The sequence below is a fragment of the Ranitomeya imitator genome, chromosome 10, assembly GCF_032444005.1.
Source record: "Ranitomeya imitator isolate aRanImi1 chromosome 10, aRanImi1.pri, whole genome shotgun sequence".
Lineage (NCBI taxonomy): Eukaryota > Metazoa > Chordata > Amphibia > Anura > Dendrobatidae > Ranitomeya > Ranitomeya imitator.
In genome coordinates, this window is record NC_091291.1 from 122,655,732 (window position 1) to 122,668,582 (window position 12,851).

Here is a 12,851-nt window from a genome sequence, read left to right on the forward strand (position 1 = left end):
GGCTTACTGGGCCTTGACGAGGGATGCTGACTGGTCTCAGTAGCCGCACTTTTTCCTTGCAAAGTCTATCAATGCTCTATTGGACGCCTTAACTCCAACTGGACCCCGTCTGGTCCGCAGCTCATCTTTTGCCCACGACTGGCACCATAAGTCAATGCTGGAAGTTATGGCCCATCTCACCTGTCTCCTTTGATCATTGGCCCAGGCTACAGTCTCTGGCCGGGTATTCCCAGGACCTCTTCGGTGCTTGACCGCCGACGAGTGCCTCCTCAATCCATATCAGTGGGGGCTGGGCCTCAACTGTTGTTCGGCGTTGTCTAGATCGGGAACCTTGACCAGCATTGTTCGGGTCTTTGGTGCTTGACCTTCGACGAGTGCAATCTAGACCTTGACTAGTGTAGCTCTGGTCTTTGTTGCTTGACTGTGAGTGTCTAGGTCCAGGCCTAAAGGTACCGTCACACTCAGCGATGCTGCAGCAATATAGACAACGAGCCGATCGCTGGAGTGTCGCTGTTTAGGTCGCTGTAGAGACAGGAGCGTTCCAGTGACGTAACGGCGACTCACTTATCGTTCTCTCTGGTTGTTAGCTCCATGTAAAACGTGGCTGACGTCGTTGCTTTTGATGTCAAACATGACGATACACACCGACCTGACGACAAAATAAAGTTCTGGACTTCTAGCTCCGACCAGCGATGGCACAGCGGGATCCAGATCGCTGCTGCATGTCAAACACAATGAGATCGCTATCCAGGACGCTGCAACGTCACGGATTGTTGTCGTTCTCATTGCAAAGTTGCTGAGTGTGACGGTACCTTAACTTGTACCTGCAACTGCGGCCTGCTATCTTGGCTGCTGGAGGTGCAGTGAGAGCATCTGCCAGCTCTCATGGCGCCAAATCTCCTCCCGTTTTGGACCAATTACCTTTTATATCGAAGGCTGGTTTCATCACTGTCACCTTATCTGGGGCACTGCCTAATTCTATCCCCTTTGCAACTCTTCTCCATTGAAATAGTTTTGGAGGGTTTTATTCAAGTCTGGAGGCCACACAGCTTTGAAACACTTTGTTTTCTATGCTCTGTTCTTCTACAGTGGCTTCATAGTACATCAGCCAACACAGCAAATCTGTATCTGATTTTTTGACCTTAAAAGTAATTTAAACTATGCAATTATTACTTGAAGCTAGAGAGACTCTTTAATATGATTTAACTGTCTGCTTTCTCTGGTTTGTATGAAAGGTTTATTGCTTGACATGTCAAAATAGTTATGATGGAGGCACAAAAAAATTGTTGCTTCTTCTGTGGAAACGTGCTGTGGGCTTTGGGACTTTGCTTACATGACATTAGCTTCATAAGTGAAATAAGTATTTCAAAATAATGAAAAAGGCAATGGTGCAAGGAAATAATACAATATTGGCTAATTTCCAGCTGGAAAGAATAAGATGTTTTGGTGAAAACTTGGCTTTATGAGAGAATTTAGCTCGAGAAGGTAAGAAAAATGTGGGATAAAAACAAACAAAAACAACCCTGTTCGACAAATCCTACTAGGACAAATGCTCATTAGTCAGAGATTGGTGGTCCAATGCTTAATGGCATCATCTATTAGCTACAGTGGAGATTTACTGTACATGGCTTCTCTCTTTTCTGGTGGTCCTGAGTAATCCATTTATTATATCGATGAGTTGACCGTTCATTTGAATTATCAGCATATACTATATTTCCCCTAAAAAAAGAGTTGTTGACAAATTCCATCAGTTAAAAAGATGAAGATGAACTTATAAAACCATTTGGACCAGTTTTACGGCAGAGAAAAGTTCACACATATTGGCGTACGTTCGTTTCTAAAATTCCGGGCAACGCTTAGCTGGAGCGAGCATGGCCAACAATGACATTTACTATAGATATATACAGAAATTGGCATGGATTATAGTGTAAATTTACAACAGCTCATAGTTGACTGATTTCAGTATGATTTCTTATGATCTGCAATAAAAAATAATATTGTGGTACCGTGTTAGCCAGAAAAATCAATGTAAATACTTTTATGGTCAAAAATGACAAAAGTATTCTGCAGGTGGTTGGGCATTTAGGAAATAGCGACCACAATATTGTGCAGTTTCACCTGTCTTTCACTAGGGGGACTTGTCAGGGAGTCACAAAAACATTGAACTTTAGGAAGGCAAAGTTTGAACAGCTTAGAGATGCCCTTAATCTGGTAGACTGGGACAATATCCTCAGAAATGAGAATACAGATAATAAATGGGAAATGTTTAAGAACATCCTAAATAGGCAGTGTAAGCGGTTTATACCTTGTGGGAATAAAAGGACTAGAAATAGGAAAAACCCAATGTGGCTAAACAAAGAAGTAAGACAGGCAATTAACAGTAAAAAGAAAGCATTTGCACTACTAAAGCAGGATGGCACCATTGAAGCTCTAAAAAACTATAGGGAGAAAAATACTTTATCTAAAAAACTAATTAAAGCTGCCAAAAAGGAAACAGAGAAGCACATTGCTAAGGAGAGTAAAACTAATCCCAAACTGTTCTTCAACTATATCAATAGTAAAAGAATAAAAACTGAAAATGTAGGCCCCTTAAAAAATAGTGAGGAAAGAATGGTTGTAGATGACGAGGAAAAAGCTAACATATTAAACACCTTCTTCTCCACGGTATTCACGGTGGAAAATGAAATGCTAGGTGAAATCCCAAGAAACAATGAAAACCCTATATTAAGGGTCACCAATCTAACCCAAGAAGAGGTGCGAAACCGGCTAAATAAGATTAAAATAGATAAATCTCCAGGTCCGGATGGCATACACCCACGAGTACTAAGAGAACTAAGTAATGTAATAGATAAACCATTATTTCTTATTTTTAGTGACTCTATAGCGACAGGGTCTGTTCCGCAGGACTGGCGCATAGCAAATGTGGTGCCAATATTCAAAAAGGGCTCTAAAAGTGAACCTGGAAATTATAGGCCAGTAAGTCTAACCTCTATTGTTGGTAAAATATTTGAAGGGTTTCTGAGGGATGTTATTCTGGATTATCTCAATGAGAATAACTGTTTAACTCCATATCAGCATGGGTTTATGAGAAATCGCTCCTGTCAAACCAATCTAATCAGTTTTTATGAAGAGGTAAGCTATAGGCTGGACCACGGTGAGTCATTGGACGTGGTATATCTCGATTTTTCCAAAGCGTTTGATACCGTGCCGCACAAGAGGTTGGTACACAAAATGAGAATGCTTGGTCTGGGGGAAAATGTGTGTAAATGGGTTAGTAACTGGCTTAGTGATAGAAAGCAGAGGGTGGTTATAAATGGTATAGTCTCTAACTGGGTCGCTGTGACCAGTGGGGTACCGCAGGGGTCAGTATTGGGACCTGTTCTCTTCAACATATTCATTAATGATCTGGTAGAAGGTTTACACAGTAAAATATCGATATTTGCAGATGATACAAAACTATGTAAAGCAGTTAATACAAGAGAAGATAGTATTCTGCTACAGATGGATCTGGATAAGTTGGAAACTTGGGCTGAAAGGTGGCAGATGAGGTTTAACAATGATAAATGTAAGGTTATACACATGGGAAGAGGGAATCAATATCACCATTACACACTGAACGGGAAACCACTGGGTAAATCTGACAGGGAGAAGGACTTGGGGATCCTAGTTAATGATAAACTTACCTGGAGCAGCCAGTGCCAGGCAGCAGCTGCCAAGGCAAACAGGATCATGGGGTGCATTAAAAGAGGTCTGGATACACATGATGAGAGCATTATACTGCCTCTGTACAAATCCCTAGTTAGACCGCACATGGAGTACTGTGTCCAGTTTTGGGCACCGGTGCTCAGGAAGGATATAATGGAACTAGAGAGTGTACAAAGGAGGGCAACAAAATTAATAAAGGGGATGGGAGAACTACAATACCCAGATAGATTAGAGAAATTAGGATTATTTAGTCTAGAAAAAAGACGACTGAGGGGCGATCTAATAACCATGTATAAGTATATAAGGGGACAATACAAATATCTCGCTGAGGATCTGTTTATACCAAGGAAGGTGACGGGCACAAGGGGGCATTCTTTGCGTCTGGAGGAGAGAAGGTTTTTCCACCAACATAGAAGAGGATTCTTTACTGTTAGGGCAGTGAGAATCTGGAATTGCTTGCCTGAGGAGGTGGTGATGGCGAACTCAGTCGAGGGGTTCAAGAGAGGCCTGGATGTCTTCCTGGAGCAGAACAATATTGTATCGTGCAATTATTGGGTTCTGTAGAAGGACGTAGATCTGGGGATTTATTATGATGGAATATAGGCTGAACTGGATGGACAAATGTCTTTTTTCGGCCTTACTAACTATGTTACTATGTTACTATGTTACTATGAGTGATACCTTTATTGGCTAACCAGAAAAATTATGTTTGCAAGCTTTCAGAGCAACTTATACTATTATATTATTGTGATATCTCTTAAATATTTTGCCAGTTTTGGGGACATTACACCAGAATGGTGGCATTACATCAGGATGGGGACATTATACCAGGATGGCGGCATTACATCAGGATGGGGACATTATACCAGGATGGTGGCATTACATCAGGATGGGGACATTATACCAGGATGGTAGCATTACATCAGGATGGGGACATTATACCAGGATGGTGGCATTACATCAGGATGGGGACATTATACCAGGATGGTGGCATTACATCAGGATGGGGACATTATACCAGGATGGTAGCATTACATCAGGATGGGGACATTATACCAGGATGGTGGCATTACATCAGGATGGGGACATTATACCAGGATGGTGGCATTACATCAGGATGGAGACATTATACCAGGATGGTGGCATTACATCAGGATGGGGACATTATACCAGGATGGTGGCATTACATCAGGATGGAGACTTTATACCAGGATGGTGGCATTACATCAGGATGGGGACATTATACCAGGATGGTGGCATTACATCAGGATGGGAATATTATACCAGGATGGTGGCATTACATCAGGATGGGGACATTATACCAGGATGGTGGCATTACATCAGGATGGGGACATTATACCAGGATGGGTGACATTACACCAGGATGGGGACATTATACCAGGATGGTGGCATTACATCAGGATGGGGACTTTATACCAGGATGGTGGCATTACATCAGGATGGGGACATTATACCAGGATGGTAGCATTACATCAGGATGGGGATATTATACCAGGATGGTGGCATTACATCAGGATGGGGACATTATACCAGGATGGTGGCATTACATCAGGATGGAGACATTATACCAGGATGGTGGCATTACATCAGGATGGGGACATTATACTAGGATGGTGGCATTACATCAGGATGGAGACTTTATACCAGGATGGTGGCATTACATCAGGATGGGGACATTATACCAGGATGGTGGCATTACATCAGGATGGGGATATTATACCAGGATGGTGGCATTACATCAGGATGGGGACATTATACCAGGATGGTGGCATTACATCAGGATGGGGACATTATACCAGGATGGGTGACATTACACCAGGATGGGGACATTATACGAGGATGGTGGCATTACATCAGGATGGGGACATTATACCAGGACGGTGGCATTACATCAGGATGGGAACATTATACAAGGATGGTGGCATTACATCAGGATGGGGACATTATACCAGGATGGGTGACATTACATCAGGATGGGACCATTATACCAGGATGGTGGCATTACATCAGGATGGGGACATTATACCAGGATGGTGGCATTACATCAGGATGGGGACATTATACCAGGATGGGTGACATTACACCAGGATGGGGACATTATACCAGGATGGTGGCATTACATCAGGATGGAGACTTTATACCAGGATGGTGGCATTACATCAGGATGGGGACATTATACTAGGATGGTGGACATTATTATATGGCTGGTGAACACATATGTCTCTGTAGGATCTAGAACACTACAAGGGCCTATACATCTGACCAACACCAACGTACAGGTGGGGGACCAGGTCCAAATTTTGCACTTGGACCCATTGGACTCTAGTTAGGCCACTGCCCTTGAGAATGTATTATTTTGGAGGCTGAGAGGATGCTCTAATTTCATTTACTTCATCTAGCAAAAACAATAAATGGCGGTATTTAAAACTACAACATGTCCTGCACAAAACAAGCCCTTAAACATTTATGTTGACGAAAAAATGAGAAAGTTATGGAAAAAACAAAACAAAAGAGCAAATATGGAAAAATCACCATGTCGGGAAGCGGTTAAATAGGTAATTTTCTTATGACACTTTAGTTTTCAGTGTGAAAAAATGAAGTATTACCCTTTAAGTATAATAACTATACAAATGGAATTGATTTCTCTGGATGCAACATTTTCTCTCCATTTGTTTTGCCTAGTGACTAGAGAAGGAAATCTTTCCTGAGGGTAAATAACCATCTATATACAGCCAATAGCTTTGTTGGCTAAGAATCTAGATCAATATAAAACAATAATATATAACAGATAATTATACCTGGATCATTCCATGAGCTTCTATGAACATTCACTGCTCTCTGGAGAACTTAAACTATGAATTATGCATCAAAGCCACTTATCTTCTCCAGTTCCGGAACTATATTAATTTACTAAGAATCTAAAAAATAAAGATAATACAATAGATTATGAGGTGGTAGTGAAAATTGTAAAATTAGTTCACATTTTTAAAGCATAATAGCCCTAAATATTTGGTCCACATTGTAGCACAACATAGTTTAGTCTTTTTTTATGCATTTTTCACTGGATTTCCCTTCTGCAGACTCTTTAAATTTCTGTTGTCTCTCATCTAGTGTGTGGAGACAGCTGCTATTATGTCTCTTATTTGCAGAACACAGAGATATGGAGATTTCCGCTTTCCCCTCTACATGTACAGGTGCTTCTCACAAAATTAGAAAATCATCAAAAAGTTAATTTTTTTCAGTTCTTTAATTCAAAGAGTGAAACTCATATTATATAGAGTCATTACAAACAGAGTGATCTATTCCAAGTGTTTATTTCTGTTAATGTTGATGATTTTGGCTTACAGCTGCATTTAGCTGTAGCTAAAGAGTGCTGTCTCTCCTTGTCACATCAAGAGTTTCGTGTTGTGCCACCATCGGATCGTCTCACTATCTTGGTTAATGTCTACAGTGTCATAGTTGTGTGTTTGTGTGTCCATGTGCTTGTTGTGCATAGTTTTATAATAATTATGTATATTTTATTCGTATTCATGTTTTATTGTTGGTATGTCTTTTTAAATTACATTTGGAGTTTTATTATTGTTCACAGCCTATTATAAATACCTGCTATTTTCACAACTATATATATATATATATATGTACACACATTTATTAATGCCTTAATTGTTTATGTGTATTAATGCTGCTTCTCTTCACAGTTGTCCTCGTTTTTGGTCTTCACACATTTTCGGGTTCACTGCGCACTTATGCACTTACCACAATTTTGTTTTTAGGACCTCCGAATACTCCTACATATGTTTCCATAGTGACAGACACTCTTGTTGCTGGATGTGATGCTTAGCACCTTCCGGACATGCGCAGTGTGCGCTCCTTCCGTGTAGTCTTTTGCTGTATACTTATCGGATGTCCTCGGCGGTTGTTTAGGTTACTGAAACTCGGCTTGCCGGATGTTACGTCATGGGCGCTTCATTCGGTCGCCAGGGACACGGCTACTGCGGACTTATGTGGTATCATGCGCATGCGCTTTCTTTGGGTAGCGGTCGTTCCACTTCCGGGGTATCGGCACGTATTGCGTGTCAGTGTGTGCTACATCTGCTATATCCAATCCGCATATCCCTGCACAGGAGTCCTTTATCCATCTGATTGTGGCACTTTTCTATTGGCCCTCTTGCATATATATACTTTCACTGGCCAGTACCCAACCACCCCTGGACGAAGCATTTCAGTGCGAAACGCGCGTCGGGTGTGGTGGGTCCCCAGGAGTACTCAATTGGTAACTATACTTATGCTCATTATGCTATAATCTGTGTATCACTATACTTATTACTATTGGTGCTATCTTGTTCATGGTCACACAACACTATCGTATGTATATAGATTTCAGAGCGTTAATCAATTGTATATATGTTACTATTTATTTGGAGTTACATCCTGGGCTACCTACCCACCTTTTCTGCCTGTGCCTGTGGCAATATACCTAGCCTTTTATAGTTGTTTTTATGGTGTTTAATAAAGATTATGTATATTTTACTGGCCTAGTGTGATGGTGTTTCTTTTGGTTACTTATTGCTATGTACTTCATGGCCTTATATGGTGGATATATTTAGGTGTTTCGATGTATCAGGATAGTGAGAGTATGTCACAGCTTTGCCATAGAGATAGGGAGAAAAAAAACAAACACTGAATAAACCTTACAGATAGTATGTGACAGTACAGCAGTGAAAAAAATAGTGTATGTGAGAAAGAAAATATTACATATTTAATTCGTAGGGAGAGAGCAAAAAGAGAGTCAGAGAGATACACAAGTCTTTAAGACAACTGGTGGCTTTGGAGAACTTTCTATTCATGGCACATTGATCAACTGCAAATACAAATTTCCCGAAAAATATTTGTTGAAGCTGGTGACCTACAGTGACATCTTGACCCTTCTGAGTACAAGGTTTTCTGTGCTAACTACGCTAGTTAAAATTTACATCATGTAATGAAAGAGAAAAATTTAGACTAGATCCAATGTAATTGACATTGCAACTGATTATCAAATTATTCATCTTAACCAATTAACAGTTCCTCGTCTTCTATTCAAGTTCAGACTCGTGCAAAAGGTTAATTAGGGTTCATTTTCCAATTCAAGCATTTCAGCCATTTTTATTTTTACGAGGTCTTTAATTTTGCATGCATGTCTAAAGGCGGACAATAGACGTAAAGATTTTTAGTCAATGTGACGACTGGTTCAATATTTCTTTTACTTCCATAACAGAGTGATCATTTCGAAGAGAGGTGCCCTAAATAAAATGAGTCATAGTAACACTTAAAATAATTATTTCTAAGGACTGGATCATTAACAGAAAGTTAGATTAGTTCATTAGTCCATGTCCGGTAAACTTAATGAACATTTTGTTTGCTTAGATTGTTTTCGTACTAAAGAAGCAGGAGTGAATGAACCCATTCGAGAAATCTCAATTCCATCTCTGGATCTAAGGGCAGAGATGATGTACATTTTTATCTGTACTGCTCTTGCTTGGCTCCTACAGAATTCATATTTAATGCGTGGAGCAGTCATGTCCTGACAAGAGGTCAACCTGGAGTGGTAAATCTGCTGTACTGTGATGGATTTGGCTGACCCGTAGAGTAGCCTCCATGAGGGACTGCCAATGTGGAGACATAGATGACACTAGTCTGCAGAACTAGCCATACAGAGTCTGTAGTCTAACAGTCGGGAGGTCAAGGCACTGCGCGTTCTTGTAACTTGGCTAATAATCACCCTCTGGTCAGGGCAGGCGGAAGATATGGAATTGTCATCAGAAACTTGTCGGGTCACTTATAACTAACTGTGAGGTATAATCCTCACTGGGACCTCAAATATAACCAAAAAGAAAAAAAATATTTGCCAGGACAAAATGAATACATGATGCAGATTACCAAGAAAATATAATAAAATCTATTAAATACAAATCAAAAACACATGTACAAATAATTCCAGCTATGCAGATAAACAGTGGAATTACATAGTTGAATATCACACGTAACATAGTTAAGTAATTTACACAAATAAGTATTCGATGGAATGTAGACATGTACATAGAGATAAGGGTCCATACATAAATACCAAAAAGTACATTGCCCTCAGCAAATATCACTAGAAATGAATATAAGCAATCAGTAACAGAGAGGGTCACCCACCGAACACCAGAAGCGCGTTTCACAAATACTTTGCCAGAGGTGGTTGGTGGGAAGGAGAGACAAATATTTAAGGACGAAACGGCCAACGGAAAAAGTGCAAGATCAACAGGTGAATTCCATAAATAGATGTGAAACATACACTAACAGTTACATAGAATATAGAAACAGCGATTGCATCAGGTAAACGCCGGCGCATGCGCAGTATGACATATGAGGTGCCTAGAGTCACCAAACAGCAGCACCGAGCTGATGCAGTGGAACCAGTGGGCAGATCTGAAGCTTCTCAAACAAACGATGAAGCAGCTGGCACATCGCCTCAGGATGCTCTGTGCGTAAAAGGACCACGATAACTGCAGGGGACAGCTGGCGTCATGGTTTCTCTTATCGTTAGTGAAAGAAAGTCGGGAGAAATACCTTTAGTTGTATTTTAGAACCTTATTTCTCAGGTAAAGAGAAACCAAAGATGTAAGAATCTTGGGCTGGCAGAATATGTATTGGAAAGAAGTTCTTTGAGAGGCTGCGATCCAGTGCTCACTTACGCTAGAGGCAGCATAAGAGATCCCAGCAGGAGGCCGTGTGTAGTGGAAGAGCTGGTATGGTGAGACGGCACAGATGTGGCAGTAAGGAAGTGGGAAAAGTCTGAAGTACTAATTCAACGCCTTCTTTGGAGTCTCAATGATATTTATTTGTTTGGTATAGTATTGAATGTTCTTCTGTAATGGTTGATTTGATGGTCAACAGAATAAAGGAATAGTGCCCCCCCTGAGCTCTTTGCCCTTCTAGTATTTACACAGTGCAGGACACAAGCTTGCCACTATGCCTGGCTGTTTCTTAGAATTTGACCTCTATCTCTTTAAATTGGAGTTCTCAAAAATCCCTTTAAACATTTTCTAATGCAAAATAATACATCCTGCCATTGTCTATGATAGAATTACTGGGGCTAGACCTGTAGTATTTATCTTGCTTTGTCTTTATTGTCTATCCTCCAGGCTTAGTCAGTAGTCTTATTGATCACGTTTCTGTCTAGCTCTAACCTTTACTTTCTTGTGAAACACCCAGATTTATTATGGTTGACTTTAATATTCCTATTGATGAACCATTGTCCACTTGACCTTCTAAGCTTCTTTTTCTTTCCTTTTCCCTAGGGCCATCTTTCGAATACTCGAAGACTTGCAGTTTTTCTCGCACATACGAGACAACATTCCGCTATGACCACATGCTAAAATATGCATTGGATTCTGTTGCATCCTTCATTGTCCATGTCTAAAGAGATTGAAGATGGCATACTACAATCTAAAACCAATATTGGTAAGGACAATGTAGGTCGGCAGTGCAAAAGCAGATAAAGTATTACTAAGATGCAAATTTTCCCACTACACGTTCAAGCTGCAACCCAACAAAATTGCCAACAGTGCTATCAAAGTTAAACATTTAAAAACAAACAATAAAGGAGAAAGCACTCCATGTGGAGGTCATTATGGTCAGAGTTGGAGGGGAGGGAGGGAATGAGCCGCACTCACCTCCCATGGTTGTGCTTCTTCAGGAGCAACGCTGTTACTATGGTCAGAGTGGAGGAAAAGGCGGTACTATGGTCAGAGGTGGAGGGGAGGAGGTCAATGTTAAACAGATTTGCTTCAAATATGTTCAGTCTCAAGGAATTTGGCTCATTTGGCCTCTGACTGCGTTGATTGACAAGTCAAGCCATCATTGTTTTTGAAAAAATCCCATACATGAGCTTCGTTTTAGTGCATGTTCAACACAGGGAGACATCAGATGTCCGTAGAAAGGCTGTTCTGCAGATGCCCTAAAAATGAGAGTATTAACGTCAAAACGGTCAGTGGTATAGTAGTCTAACCATGTGGCCTCACCAATGGTGCCTAGAGCATCCCATATGCTTATGTAAAAAAAATTAGAAAAAACATCTTAGTGCAAGGTCCAATATTACTTGGATAGGGTATTTGGAGAGGATATACTCCCATAAATAAATATTTTGTATTAGGGTAAGATATTCACACTTACTGAAGCCCAACCAGGTATTAATCTGATGGTCTGAGCAAAACGTTCCGAAAAAACAGGTGTACCCTGGTGTTGGAAGGTATAGGGAGAAGCTGGGACTCAAAAGGACCAAGTTGGTCAATATTTGATTGGAAATACGGTTAGATTCAAAATGGGCCATGGATGATAATGGGTGTAATAAACATAGACTATGAAAGAATTTAAGCAAAAATATCCTAAAGAAGCAAGACTTATGATTGCAATGGGGATCAAGATATTGATTTCTGGATGTTCCATCAATTTTAATTCTGGGACCCACCTAGATGCAGAACGGCATTCTTCTCAAACAAGCGAGTGCTATAGGCTCAAGGGTCACTGAAAGTTTGTGAAATGGATGTCTTCAAGTCCTAGGGTGCAAAAGTGCTCAGTACATTAGGAGGCATTTAAATCTATGCTAAATAAAAACTTCAGATTTTTGCACCAATCCCTTCCGTGGCATGAAATTGCTTTTTCAGCAAATAATAAACTTCAAACTATAGAGACGAATTCTCAGCGGCTATAAAAACGCCAGAAGCTTTGAAAGACCCATGAAACTTTAGCATCTTTGATATGTAGGACTATTAGAGGATGCGATATCCTAAAAACTAAATCTACGGTTTTATGAGGAATAACTATAAAGGAGAGAGAGATGGTTTACAGGCAACTAAGTGCAAGGATCTGTATCCCAACAGGAGACAAAACTTGTAATGTGGTCATCATTTCCTCACCAAAATGACAAACTGATCCAAATCACCACTGTTTATTCTGATTTACGGAGGCACTAACACAAGGACCGATCCAAAAAACTGCTGAGACACTGCACCTTGTTAAATCAATGCCTCAAACTTGACATTGGGAGACATTAATTGGATATTACCTGACCGAGCAAACTATTCTCTACACTTTACCTT